This window comes from Lampris incognitus, chromosome 3 (assembly GCF_029633865.1).
Source record: "Lampris incognitus isolate fLamInc1 chromosome 3, fLamInc1.hap2, whole genome shotgun sequence".
Classification (NCBI taxonomy): Eukaryota; Metazoa; Chordata; class Actinopteri; order Lampriformes; family Lampridae; genus Lampris; species Lampris incognitus.
In genome coordinates, this window is record NC_079213.1 from 90,533,021 (window position 1) to 90,547,200 (window position 14,180).

Below are 14,180 nucleotides of genomic sequence, written 5' to 3' on the forward strand. Positions count from 1 at the left end.
ACATGTTCTCTTATACCATGTAATGTATACATGAATGTTAAGTCACTGTTATGCAAAGACGAGATCACTGATTGTCACTTGGAAATGTGCACACCGCTTCTCTTACGTTTGCTCAACTTGATCTTGAGTTTACTTGTGTGGTCTCAGCCGTGGATATGCAATTACTTCAGAAAGTTAGCCCTGCTTAGTTTTTTGTACCTTTTTATTCTAGAGGGAACCCATTTAAAATGCTTAGACTATGAACACTACATTGTAAACGGAAAAATCTTACGAGGTGGGAAATTTAAAAAAATGAAATGATAGATTTGAATGATTTTTAATGAATTTCAAATCATATTGACTTCATTAAGTCAGTTTTGAAGCACAATAGAATCTAACAACGGTAAAGAAGGGTGAATACTTGTGAGAGTGGCAGTATGTATGAAGTCAGTTTAAATGGAGTAGCCAGTCTTTTAAGGCGTTTTGATCCAAAGTTGTACTATCTTTACTATGAATTAAAAAAAACTTCAAAAGGGGCGTCCGGGTAGCGTAGCAGTCTATTCCGTTGCCTACCAATATGGGATCGCCAGTTCGAATCCCCGCGTTACCTTCGGCTTGGTTGGGCATCCCTACAGACACAATTGGCCGTGTCTGCGAGTGGGAAGCCGGATGTGGGTAGGTGTCCTGGTCGCTGCGCTAGCACCTCCTCTGGTTGGGGGGGGGGGGAACTGGGGGAATAGCGTGATCCTCCCACGTGCTATGTCCCCCTGGCAAAACTCCTCACTGTAAGGTGAAAAGAAGCGGCTGGTGACTCCACATGTATCGGAGGAGATGTGGTAGTCTGCAACCCTCCCCAGACTGGCAAAGAGGTGAAGCAGTGACCGGGACAGCTCGGAAGAGTGGGGTAACTGGCTTGATACAGTTGAGGAGAAAAAGGAGGAAAAATCCAAAAAGGAAAAAGAAAAGCTTCAAAAGTTTATTATCAACCAATGATTCATACAGCAAACCCAAGTTCAAGTATATATCTTCTAACGTATGTGTTATGACTGGCCACTGATAAATGTGTACATTCTCAAATTAGTCACACACAACTTTTTTTCCTCCTTTCTTTTTGAGATTATGGTTTTGATATGGTCCAAGAGGTGAGCCAACTGTGTTGCAGACAAAGACAATGAAGCATATATGGTGAATGGCCAGGCCATTATGACAGTTTGCTTGTCAAAGGAAATGCTGCTACATGTAGTTGTAGAAAGAGAACACAGTCACAAGTGTGTAAATAAGATATTACATGCTTTTATCTTGCCTAACTGAAAACCAGATGGCAGGATAGATGGTCTGACAGTGACATGGGCACATTGGCAATTGCACTCTGACTATGGCAAACATCTGTAGCTATTAAGGGCGAGTGCCAGTGTAGAAATCTAGTTTAGAAGCTACACGAATGGGGGTAGGTAAGAGCACCTACGCCAGTAATCGTAATATGCTTGCTATAACTCTAGGATCCTCAAATAATATACATTAAAGTTTTGCACATTCACAAACACCCTGTTTGCACTTCGCATAAAAATGTGTGTCTTGAGTAAATACGATAGAAATCAGACTTACTCAGGACATATTTCTATGCAGTGTGAATAAAACAAGAAACACATGGAAATTCCCTTTGCTCTTAACGTGTTGTCCTCTAATGAAAACCAAGTTCATATTTCATCACTAATAATGCAAATAAGGCATATTACTGTAACACACTGTTGGTTGTTTTTTTTCCTGCACTTTAGTAAATCCAAGGGTATGATCTTTTTTATTTGATACCTTTTATTGAATTGTGAAAGTACTGGAGTGATAGAATAAAGAATTTTTAGCTCCATGACATTTCTTTTGTGTGTATTTATTTACACATGCTACAACACAGCTTGTCATGTCAACCTAATGCGTGCTATCAACTTTAAAATGTAATGTATACCCATGTGTTCTATATACATACATTGTGTCTTTGTGGATTTGGAGAAAACATGACAGGGTGCCAAGAGAGGAGATGTGGTAATGTATGAGGAAGTCAGGCATTATAGAGAAGTATGTAGACGTGGTGCAGGATATGTATGAGGGAAGTGTGACAGTGGTGAGGTGTGCGTTTGGAATGACAGATGGGTTCAAGGTGGAGATGGGATTACATCAAGGATCGGCTCTGAGCCCTTTCTTGTTTGCAATGGTGATGAACAGTTGATGGATGAGATCAGACAGGAGTCTCTGTGGACTATGATGTTTGCGGATGACATTGTGATCTGTAGTGAGAGTAGGGTGCAGGTTGAGGAGAGCCTGGAGAGGTGGAGGTATGCACTTGGAGAGAAGAGGAATGAAAGTCAGTAGAAGCAAGATGGAATACCTATGCGTGAATGAGAAGGAGGACAGTGGAATGGTGAGGCTGCAAGCAGTAGAGGTGATGAAGGTGTATAAGTTCAAATACTTGGGGTCAACTGTCCAAAGTAACGGGGAGTTCAGAAGAGAGGTGAAGAAGCGAGTGCAGGCAGGGTGGAGTGGGTGGAGAAGAGCGTCAGCAGTGATTTGTGACAGAAGGGTACCAGCAAGAGTTAAAGGGAAGGTTTACAAGATGGTTGTGAGACCATCTATGTTATATAGTTTGGAGACAGTGGCACTGATGAAAAGACAGGAGGTGGAGCTGGAGTTGAAGATGCTAAGATTGTCATTGGGAGTGACGAAGAAGGACATAATTAGGAACGATTATATTAGAGGGACAACTCAGGTTGGACAGTTTAGAGACAAAGCAAGCGAGGTGAGATAGAGATGGCTTGGACATGTGTGGAGGGAAGACACTGGGTATACTGGGAGAAGGATCCTGAATATGGAGCTGCCAGGGAAGAGGAAAGAGGAGGGCCAAAGAGGAGGTTTATGGATGTGGTGAGAGAGGACATGTAGGTGGCTGGTGTGAAAGAGGAATATGCAGAGGACAGGAAGAAATGGAAACGGATGATCCGCTGTGGCGACCCCTCACGGGAGAAGCCAAAAGTAGTAGTAGTTTGGATACATGTGTGCTTAGTTTGGATATCTGTGTGCTTAGTTTGGATATATGTGTTCTTGAATGTGTTCCCCCCTACCCAAAGACATCAATACGATTCTATCTAATTACTTTTCAAAGATAAGAAAAGGGAGGAACATAGGTGATACTGCAGTTTGTAGGTGGTCTTATTCTATTAAACATATTTTCTAGCGTTTCTTTGCAGTTAGCTTCCATCGGCTACCATCAAGGAGGCTCAGGAGGGGTGAGCACAATTTTCAGTTTCATGATTTGATGAACCTTTCCCTGACATTGACTAGTGGTGTTACTATTACTATTTCTATTACACTATTATAATATTTTTAATATGCCTCTTGCAGTACAGGTAAGTGATTTTTGGAGAGCACAAAAACAATTTCTGTTTAATTATTTAAGTATGAGGAGCTGAGAAGCACGTTTTGTACCAAAATCACAAATAATGGAATGTGTTAGTGGGATAATTTGGAATGGCTAGTTTGTCTTAGGTAGAGAGTAAACAGGATGGTGTGTCGGTCAAAACACAGGAATGAAGAGGAGACATGGACTTCCTTTGTGTGAACTGCATTGAAATCCAGCATAAATTATAGTGAGTTTTTTCGTCAGTGACTCAAAGAACAAGCTGGATTGCAACAAAGGACAAACGAGGACAAATTCACTATCCACGTAGACATGAGAATTGCAGGGGAAAACTACATGTACTGTGTACTTATAACACAAACACAGTCTCAACGTGCGCTAGGCAAGGCATCTAGCAAACTACAACTAAACCTAAGGCTGCGTCACTCACAGCAGGAGAATCTGGCCAGAGTCTTAAAGGGGCAGGCAGTCTTAAAGGGGCGGGCACCTTTAAATGTCAGAGCCCTTTTTACAGCCACCCCCAAATGTGCAGGGCACATTTGCTTCCAACTAAAGGCTCATCAGTCAAGTTCAGGGGGGACTGCGCTCTGCGAAGGTTCATCCTCCCCAGACGGGGGATCCAGTAGTGCCACCAGCCGAGCTACCGGCCGGGTGTACACATGTCCCTTGATGTTTACATCAGCTGATCTGATGCACCCATTGTCACTGTGGTGAACCTTGACTACATGTCCAATGGGCCACTGGGCCCAAGGCAACTGGGGGTCCACCAGCATGACAACGGCTTTCTCCAGCAGATTGGGAGGAGAACAGTGCCATTTCTGTCGGGTCTGTAGGCTCGGGAGGTACTCCCGGATGAATCGGGACCAGAATTGGTCAGCGAGGATCTGCGAATGCCGCTAGCGTCTGCGGCTCAAGATCTCCGTCTCAGGATGGACCACTTGGGGGAGTGATCCATCAGGCCACCCCAGGAGCAGACTGTTTGGAGTCACGGGGTCCACGTCCGTGATGTCTGCAAACACATAACCTAGCGGTTTGGAATTGAGGATTGCCTCAACTTCCAGGAGCACCGTGAGAAGGACATCTTCGTGCAGGGGTTGGGCCCCCACACAGGTGTAGAGCGCAGACTTGACTGAACGGACTCCTCTTTCCCACACTCCGCTTAAGTGTGGTGCTGCTGGGGGGTTAATGCAGAACTTAATCTGCGAGCGGGCAAGCATGAAGGACAGGTGCGTCTGGCCTTCCTCGTCGTCAGTCCTCATGTAGGCTACTGCTCCATAGGCTTGCTCCGAGGCGTCGGCGAAGATGTGCACTTCGAGGGTGGCACCCTCTAGGTTTACGTCTGCAGGTGTGTAGGCACGCAGAAAGGTAAGGAGAGGTAGGGACTCGAGCTCAGCTTCCCAGCTGGACCAGGCTTGCATCAGTTTTGAGGGCAGGTTCGAGTCATCTCAACCACGTTGTTTGCTCCATAGTTGTCGGATGATGAGCTTCGCTCGAGTGGTGAAGGGTAGGAGGTACCCCAGGGGGTCATATTGCAAAGCTAGGACTCTGTAGATATTCCTCAGAGTTGGGGCATCGTAGACCAGAGGCCTGTGTTTGTAGCCTAGAGAGTCTGTTTCCCAGTTCCAGCTTAGGCCGAGTGTTGATTCCAGGGGGTTGGACTTATCTTGTGCCAGCCACAGGTCCAGGCTTACTGATCTGGCTTCTTGAGGTAGGTGGCTCAGGACACTTGTATCATTGCAGGCCCATTGATGCAGATCGAAGCCTGCAGAGGCCAGGAGTTCTCTGAGCCGGTCCACCAGCAGCTTGGCTTCTCCTGGTGTACGCACACTCTGTAGGCAGTTGTCGGCATAGAAGCGATTCTCCACAGAGAATCTCCGGTCATCTTCAGGCTGGCTGTGGTCAACAACGTGGTGCTGCAGGGCGTAGATGGCACAGCAGGGGCTGCACGTTGTGCCGAACAGCAACACCTGCCACTCGAATGTTCTCGGAGGCTCATCAATTCGCAAGTCCCTCCATAGAAACCTGAGCAGGGGGGCGATCATCAGGGAGGAGGCGCACCTGATGAAACATTCATTTTATTTCTCCACTAACTGCAACAGGGTGCTCGCGGAATCTAACCAAGACTCCCAGTAGGGGGGCACCGAGGGTAGGGCCCGCTAGCAGGTGCTGGTTGAGGGTCTGTCCGAGGTATTGATGTGAGCTGTTGAAGACAAGGCGATTCTTTCCGTTATGGTTGACAAGATAGTGGGGGATGTACCAACCTTCTGTGTCAGCCGTCTCCTTATCGAGGTTCATGCCCCGCTTGTCAAAGGTGTGTGAACCGCTGAGAAGGTTGCTGGACAAAGGTGTGCTGTGGCACTGGTTGCCCAGACATGATGCTGCTATGAAGGAAATCAAGATGCTGGTCATGGCGGTGCCAGTACTATGTTACTATGATGTCAGCAAGCCAGTCACCATACAGAGCGACTCCAGTCAGATCGGTTTGGGTTGCTGCCTGCTTCAGGGGGGACAGCCGGTCGCGTTCGCCTCCCGTGCGCTGAACCAGACGGAGCAAAACTACGCACAGATTGAGAAGGAGTGCCTGAGCATCGTATTCGCTTGTCAACGCTTCCACTACTACCTATACGGGAGGGGTGATGTGACTGCAGAGACCGACCACCGCCCGCTGGTGTCAATCTTCACTAAGCCCCTTCTCAGTGCACCAAGCACCTTCAAAGCATGCGCCTCACACTTCAGAACTACTGCCTCACGGTGATGTACAAGCCAGGCCCTGAAATGTACATCAGTGACATGCTCAGCAGAGCCACCACCCCGCCACAGAGAACGGACACTCAGTACAGACGTGAAATGGTCTGCAGCATTCAGCAGGTGCCAGTACGACATGGCAGCCATTCAGCAAGCAGACTATCTAAACGTCACCAGCCAACGCCTCGCACAGATTCGAAAACACACAGAGGAGGATGTGTGTCTTCAAACACTCAAGTCGGTCGTGCTGGAGGGATGGCCAGAACACAAACAGGAGAGCCCCATAGCCATCAGAGAATACTGGGCCATTAGAGATGAAATAAGCGCAAAGGACGGTGTGCTTTTTGTGAGCCAGCGTGTCATCATTCCGAAAGCTATGCATCCTGAGATGCTGAAACGGATCCACTACAACCACGTGGGGGGTGAGGCTTGTTATAGACAGGCCCGGGATACTCTCTACTGGCCAAATATGCAGGGGGAAATCAAAGACTATGTGCAGCAGTGCTCAGTGTGTAACGAGTATGCACACGAGCAACAAAAAGAGACTATGATGTCACACCCACTCCCCACACGTCCCTGGCAGCTGGTGAGCATGGACTTGTTCAGCTACGCAAGGCAGGACTTCCTGCTCATGGTGGATCACTATTCAGACTTCTGGGAGATTGATCTACTCCCAGACCTGTCGGCAGAAACGACCATCCGAAGGTGCAAGGCGCAGTTTGCACGGTACGGTATCCCTGACCGGGTCATTTCCGACTGCGGAGGTCAGTTTGATTGTGGAGAGTTTCGGGCATTTGCGTGGGAGTGGGGCTTCGAACATGTCATGTCCTCCCCGAGACCCCTGGAAGGCTTTTCTACACTGGAGAAACACGCCCACTGAGGGCATGCGCTGCAGCCCAGCACAACGGCTGATGTCACGGAGGCTGAGAACTCTTCTCCCTGTGGCCGACCAGCTACTAGCACCTCAGATCATCACTGGGGTCACAGACAAGCTGAGGGTGAAGCATCAGGCAGCGAAGCTGACATATGACAGAACTGCAAGGGATCTGCCAGAGCTAAACGTCGGCCAGCCTGTCAGGATGAAACCAATCCCGGGTGACAGGACAGGCCGATGGAGGAGAGGAGTATGCCTGCAGCAGGTGGGACCGCGGTCCTATCTCGTCAACGTGGAGAGAACCACGTACCGTCGCAACAGGGTTGATCTCCGACCAGCAGAGGTTGCTCCTCCACAGCCGTCAGCCCACACAGAACGGCCACCGGAGCAGCCTGTGGCGCGTGTGCAGCTGAAGGGGGCCATGTGAGCGGGGGCAGCATGGAGGAAGTTGTCAGCAGCCCTGTAATGTCTCCAAGGTCGTCAGCCCTGAGGTCGCCGCCATCTCCCCCACAGGCTGTGACCACACCATGCCGTGAGTTACAGGGCCGGGCTTTCTCCCGAAGCGGGAGGCAGATTAAGGCTCCAGAAAGACTTGACCTCTAGGTCATACACTGTACTGAGATTGACACACACACACTCACACGCGCACACACATACACACACACACTGGACTGTGCACATTAAAAAAAAACGAAACAAAAACTGTGATGTTCACTTCTAATGTTCTTATTCAGTGGTCTTGTGGATGTTCTGATGCTACCATTTTGTCGTTATTGTTCTGCAAAGGTTTTGGTTGATATTGACTTGCTGTTCCTTCTTGATGCACTATTTCCATTGCACTATTTTAATATTGGGATATGAGCACTAATGTTCTAATGGCTAATACTATCCATCATATTATTTGGTATTGTATTCTACAAAAGGAAGGGAGATGTTGTAGGGTAATGTTATGCAGCCAACAGCTACCGCTGGGGGCACTGATTGATGTATACTTGCCCTGTGTAACATGCCTCAGTTGCGTTATGGGCACAGCCGGTGGATACATGTTACTAACCGACTCTGTCTGTTATTTATAAGCACCCACACTTGCAACACCCGTCTTCAACATTGTAAAACTGAAAATACAAACAAAGGGGTATAGGTTACTAAACACATACAGCTTACATGAAATTGCTTTTTTAGCATGAAATATAACATGTCACAATTAACAATAACGTTCATTTCTTTAGAGTTATCCAGATATAGATAGCCAAACAATAAAACTAGCATAAGAACTTAGCAAACATGAGAACGTATGTCAATTAGTCAGATGCTAGCTAGGGAGCTGTCCGCTTGAATGAGCTACAACATTACGTTTCAGATCTAACATGTAAGTGCTGATACTCACAGACATATCTACTCCAAGGTTCAAACGAAGAAAAACAGACCGCATTTCACATACACTGCTTGCTGCTTCATAACGAGCCAAACGGAAGATAAACAAAATGAACTCTCAGCTGGTGAAGTTAACAGTACCTAAAAAAACCAAGAGAGGGCAGCACTGTAACAACCAAACGTCATAAAGCATGGGCAGTTCTGTCGTCTTCAGTTCTCATGCAGTTATACAGAGCAGGAAGGAATCATGTTCTAAGTTGAGTTTTTTTTGTGTGCATCTCTCACCTGGAAGAGAGTTCAGTTAATATACAAAAGAACATGTATTCAGTACAGTAATGTAACACCTAGCTGGGGTCAGAACAATCATATAGGAATTGTAAGTAGTAACATAGAATTGTAAAACGTAGGAATTGTAAATCCAGTGTTGTTGTTTCAAAGTTAATGTTGCAGTCTTGCGATATCAACATGAAATCTGTGTTGTGCTTTCTCTTTTCCCTTGCCAGGTTGTAAACTACACCAATAGTATCCTCACTACTTCTGTCATATATCCAAGAGCTTGGTGCCCTATATTATGCTGAGCGTGGGAGTAACAATATTAATTTCCTCTATTAACACTCTGAGTGTGGTCATATTGCAGGACATATCTAGAAAATTATTTTGTCACATATTTACCCAGGTGGATTGATGAAGAACAAGCACTGGATTAAGCCATGGACTAGGGTCAGGAACATCATGGTTATTTACTAGAAATAGCCAATACTGTTATTTTGTAATCACAAAATGAAAACTCGTGTTTTTGTTCCAGCAGTGTCATGTAGTGACTAGATTAACTTTTGCTGATTGTACTGTTCTCTTTATGTGTTAAACTTCCAAAGTGTTAACATAAATAAACAGCCAACCAAACTCCTTTCCAGGAGCCAGGAGAGTGAGCATCCTTGTTCCTTTACTGACTTCGTACATCAGGTAAGTCAAGATGGCACACTGAATTAGAGTAAAACTAGAAAAAGAAAGATACAAAAATAGACTTAAAGGACTGCTATGTAAACAACAGGTAGGCTATATATGAACAGCCTAGCACTAACACTGTAGACAATTTTCCTTTAAGAAGACTAGACAAGACATTTCTAGACAACATATATTTTCCATACAGAATGGAAACAGATCCAGCATCAAACAGCACTTTTGGTTAAGTATACAACAGCTTAAGTATGAAGATTGACATTAATAGACGACTAGGACTAGGTAAGTAGCAGGTAAGTATGGTATTCCATAGGTTACAACGTATTAACTATTATTTTCGTACAAACTTAAACAATACGCACAATAATCATTAATATCAATTCTCTAACATGTAAGGAATATTTTAAACTTACAGCCATTGTTTTCTGAAGGGTATTCACAGCAGATTCCTTTTGATTACACTTGACAAACCATGAAGATTCGACCATGCCCTTTCACAGTTTACAGCTAACAGCTACTTCCTACTTCATGTTTCTCCTCTATTGCGCGGTTTCAAAAATAAAAGCTCTACTTTCAAAATAAAAGTTCCCCAATCATTTGCGCAAATAACAGTACAAAACATACTTGAACAGTCAACTTAATGTCCCCTCAGCACACAAACATATTCATGGCAGAACACTGATTGCAAAAGTTAATCTAGTCACTGTTTGAGCGTGTTGGATGGAGAACCCTCATCATTGTAGGCTACTCTGGGATGGCGGTCTGCTTTGGACTTCTAACTCTCTTTATTAATATCCAGGTCAGGGAATAATTTATAATCATGTGAGATTTCAGGGCAAGTAAAATGAAGGTAAATTGTTCAGGATTTCATCCCATCAACTCAATAAAGACTCCCAATAACTTGTGTGTTCAATGGATGCTAACACTATACACACAAACACGGGTTGTTAACATGCACAGAGTGAATTCACACATACGTTAGTAGTACTGAGGTGTGAGCTCCAAAGCCTCCATCAGTAAGGTGGCAAACATGGATAAGTGGCAGAGTTCAGGTAACATCAGTACATCCTCTGTTTGGTCAAGCAGCACCTTTATTGTTTGGGTAGGATCCTAATTTTTCTGGCTTCATTTGTGCTTGCTAGTTTTTAACACCTTTAGTCATTCATTCATCATCAGCCACTTCTCTGGGGTCGGGTCACGATGGCAGCAAGCTAAATAGGGCACTCCAGACATCCCTCTCCCCAGCAACACCCTCCAGCTCCTCCTGAGGGATCCCAAGGTGTTCCCAGGTCAGACTGGACATGTAGTTCCTACAGCAAGTTTTGGGTCTACCCCGGGGTCTCCTCCCAGTTGACATGCCTGGAAAACCTCCAAAGGAAGGCACCCGGGAGGCATCCTAATCAGATGCCCAAACCACCTCAACTGGCTTCTTTCAACACGAAGGAGCAGCAGCTCTACTCCGAGCTCCCTCCAGATGTCCGAGCTCCTCACCTATCTCTAAGGCAGAGCCAAGACACCCTACGGAGGAAACTTATTTCAGCTTCTTGTATTCGCAATCCCGCCCTTTCGGTCACTACCCAAAGCTCATGACCATAGGTGAGAGTTGGAACGAAGATTGACTGGTAAATTGAGAGCTTTGTCTTCCAGCTCAGCTCCCTCTTCTCCACAACAGTCCAGTACAACGTCTGCATTACTGCTGATGCTGCACCAATCCTCCTGTCAATCTTCCCCTCACTCGTGAACCAGACCCCGAGAGGCAACAACTCATCCCCAACCCGGAGGGAGCAATCCACCATTTTCCGATCGAGAACCATGGCCTCAGACTTGGAGGTGCTGACTCTCATCCTGGCCATTTCACACTCAGCTGCCAACCGCCTTTATTTTTAACACCTTTATTGATATTCACAAATTGGTGTTATTCATTGTCATTATGGGTGGAGTGCGTTATGTCAGGGAACTCTTGGGAACTCTGATCAACCGGGCCTCAGCCATTCACCGATTACAATTGCCCATGCTTAAAGACAGGCTACTTAACTGGAGGAAACCAGTTTATGCTGCAGTTTAATGATTGCTTTGCTGCTGCTAAACCACCTCCATCCCAGCTGCCACCTGTGTTTTCTGCTTCTGTGTATGTACTGTCCAGGGAATTTTGCTCTGTTTTGTTAATAAAGTATTGGTGAACTATAAGTACAGTCCATATGTATGTACAAGCAGATCCACTTATCCCTAATGCTAAGTCATATTGCATATTACTTGAATCAGGGATCAGAAACACTGTCATTTCACTTCATGTACGTGCATTCATGAAATGAAAGGAAATATCATTTCCCCCAGGCCACAGCAGTGCAACACAAAGAAGAAGAAAAAAACATATCCAAAAACTACAAGAACACATATATCCAAACTAGAACGCATAAACTAGAATACATACATCCAAACCAAGAACAAATATATCCAAACTAAGAACACATATATCCAAACTAAGAACACATATATATCCAAACTAAGCAAAAAAAAACAAAAAAAATCATTGTCCAAGAGAACGAACACCGGCCAGGATGACTGTCGGAACTGCCGGTTTGTATGGGCTAGCAGTAAGCTTAGCCTGCCCCGCTTCCGTGTCCTGTCAGACTGCTCTCAGTGTTTCCTCTTCGGGCACAGATCCAGGCAGGGCCATGGTTCTTGGGCCCACCGAACGCAGCAGACCAGGTTCCCCCAGCTGATCCAACGCCAGCTCTCCCAGCCATCAAATATACAAACTTAGACAAAGACGTGGACAAAGACACTGCATGGACGGTACTGGGTGAAGCCGCCGCAAACACAAGTTTGTGGCATCATCTTCCCACACCGGAATCAGAAGTGAAGTGCTGCATGCTGCATACTTTTCAAATCTGAGTTGTCCTTGCTGTTACCCTGGCACCCATCCATTCATTTATCCACCTGTCTGTCAATCTCTACAACATCTAAATATCTTAATTCATTTAGCCATTAATTGCCAATGCGATGTGTCAGTTTTTGACTTTCTACTGCATGTTCCCTTCAGCACAGAGCATCATGGATGCCCTTCCTCAGCTTTGGTTGTTTATTGGCAACACACATCTTCTTTGCTATTGGTCCAGGTAATGATGTGGGTTCCCTTAATCTCATCTAAACATTTATGTTATTGAGTTCATAAAGTCATTCTCCAATACAATTCTGTGGATGTTTGTTATCACACCATTGTCGCCACCGTGTTATTTTAATCAACAGGCTAACTCACTCCAATCTAATGGTATGCCGTCAAACTTTGTCATGGTGTACAGCACGTGAAAATATTATTTTCAATAGATGATAATGAGCCTGTGTGTGATTAGCACTGATGGTCCAACCTGGAATCAAATTGCCTACTTTGTCATGGTGTACAGCACGTGAAAATATTATTTTCAATAGATGATAATGAGCCTGTGTGTGATTAGCACTGATGGTCCAACCTGGAATCAAATTGCCTAACTTATCAGTGCTAGTGCTATCCTCAGCCAGTAGTGTTTAACATGTTCCTGCTTACTCACATCCCATCTATCCACTTATCATTACAAACACAAAGGTCATACATAGTACATACTACCTTAAGATGGAAAATTATGACAAAGCAACACATCACCCCCCCCCGACTTCAGAATTTTATAACCCTGGTAATGTACATAGTCCTGTGACAGATTTGGGAATAATCTGTTCATTAACATAAATCCACTTTGGTGAAGATGCTTATATGCAGAGTGACATAAAAACCGAGAGAGCAGAGAAGGATCTTGCTCTGATGATCAGGAATACTAACTTTAACATGGCCTGTCCGTAAAAAGGGAGTCCCAAGCGTTTACCCCAAGCCAGTATTTCCCAGTTGATATCATGATTAACTTCTGTTCCAGCTGGGACGGCTTTCACTCTGGCCAATTAACTTTTTGAACAAGCCTACTGACCTGCTGCCTCCATGGTTGGTGGAACTGTGTTTTGGCTGTTCAACTTCACATGGGTCCTGGTGCTGCCTTTCATTCAGGTCTGTGTCTCAACTAATGTCAAGTGAAATGAGTAACATTATATCGTGCTATTATATAGCGTTTGATTTTTCCCTCTAGTGTTCAGTCAAATTTAAAAGAAATAGATCAGTTTATCTTGAAAATCAATTGTTTTGTATGCCAAAGAGTTGTTACTTACTTGGATGCTGACATTTTAGCATCAGTTTTTCAAAGGGACAATGTCCCATTTTAGAGTAAAGCTGTTCAATTCTGTATTTTTTGGATCAACAATCCAAAGCTATGATGCCGTTATTTACTGGGTAATTTTTTTTTTAAGTGGCCCACTTCTGATTTGGTGTGTGGTTGTTTCTTTGTTTGTGGTAGGAGGTGTTACAAACCTTTACCTCCCTGGTGTTTATGGTGATCTGTTCTTCAGGAGCTGTGTACATTTTCATTGTCCTACCACAGACCAAAAACAAATCATTCATGGACATAAGCAAAAGTTTGACAACGCGAAAGAAGATCCTAACTGAGCCACCGGAAAAGCAGCTACAAACACTTCCAGGGTAATGCAGTGTGATACACTGAAACGTATGGATACAATGTAATGAAATACATCAATCTTTGACATGTCTGTGAATGTTCTCATTCCTCCAGGTCATGGTTATCCAAAGGAGTTGAATCAAGTGCAACTGGACTTGCTAAATTCTGAGTCTCATCACCAGCCAGTCAGACTAGCTTGGTCTAATCAGAAAGGCACGAACTGAGGCAGCCTCTTGGATGAGAAGCGAAACGTCTTTACGGATATACACCAAGTCCAGTTGCACCTGATTTAACTCCTTTGGATAGT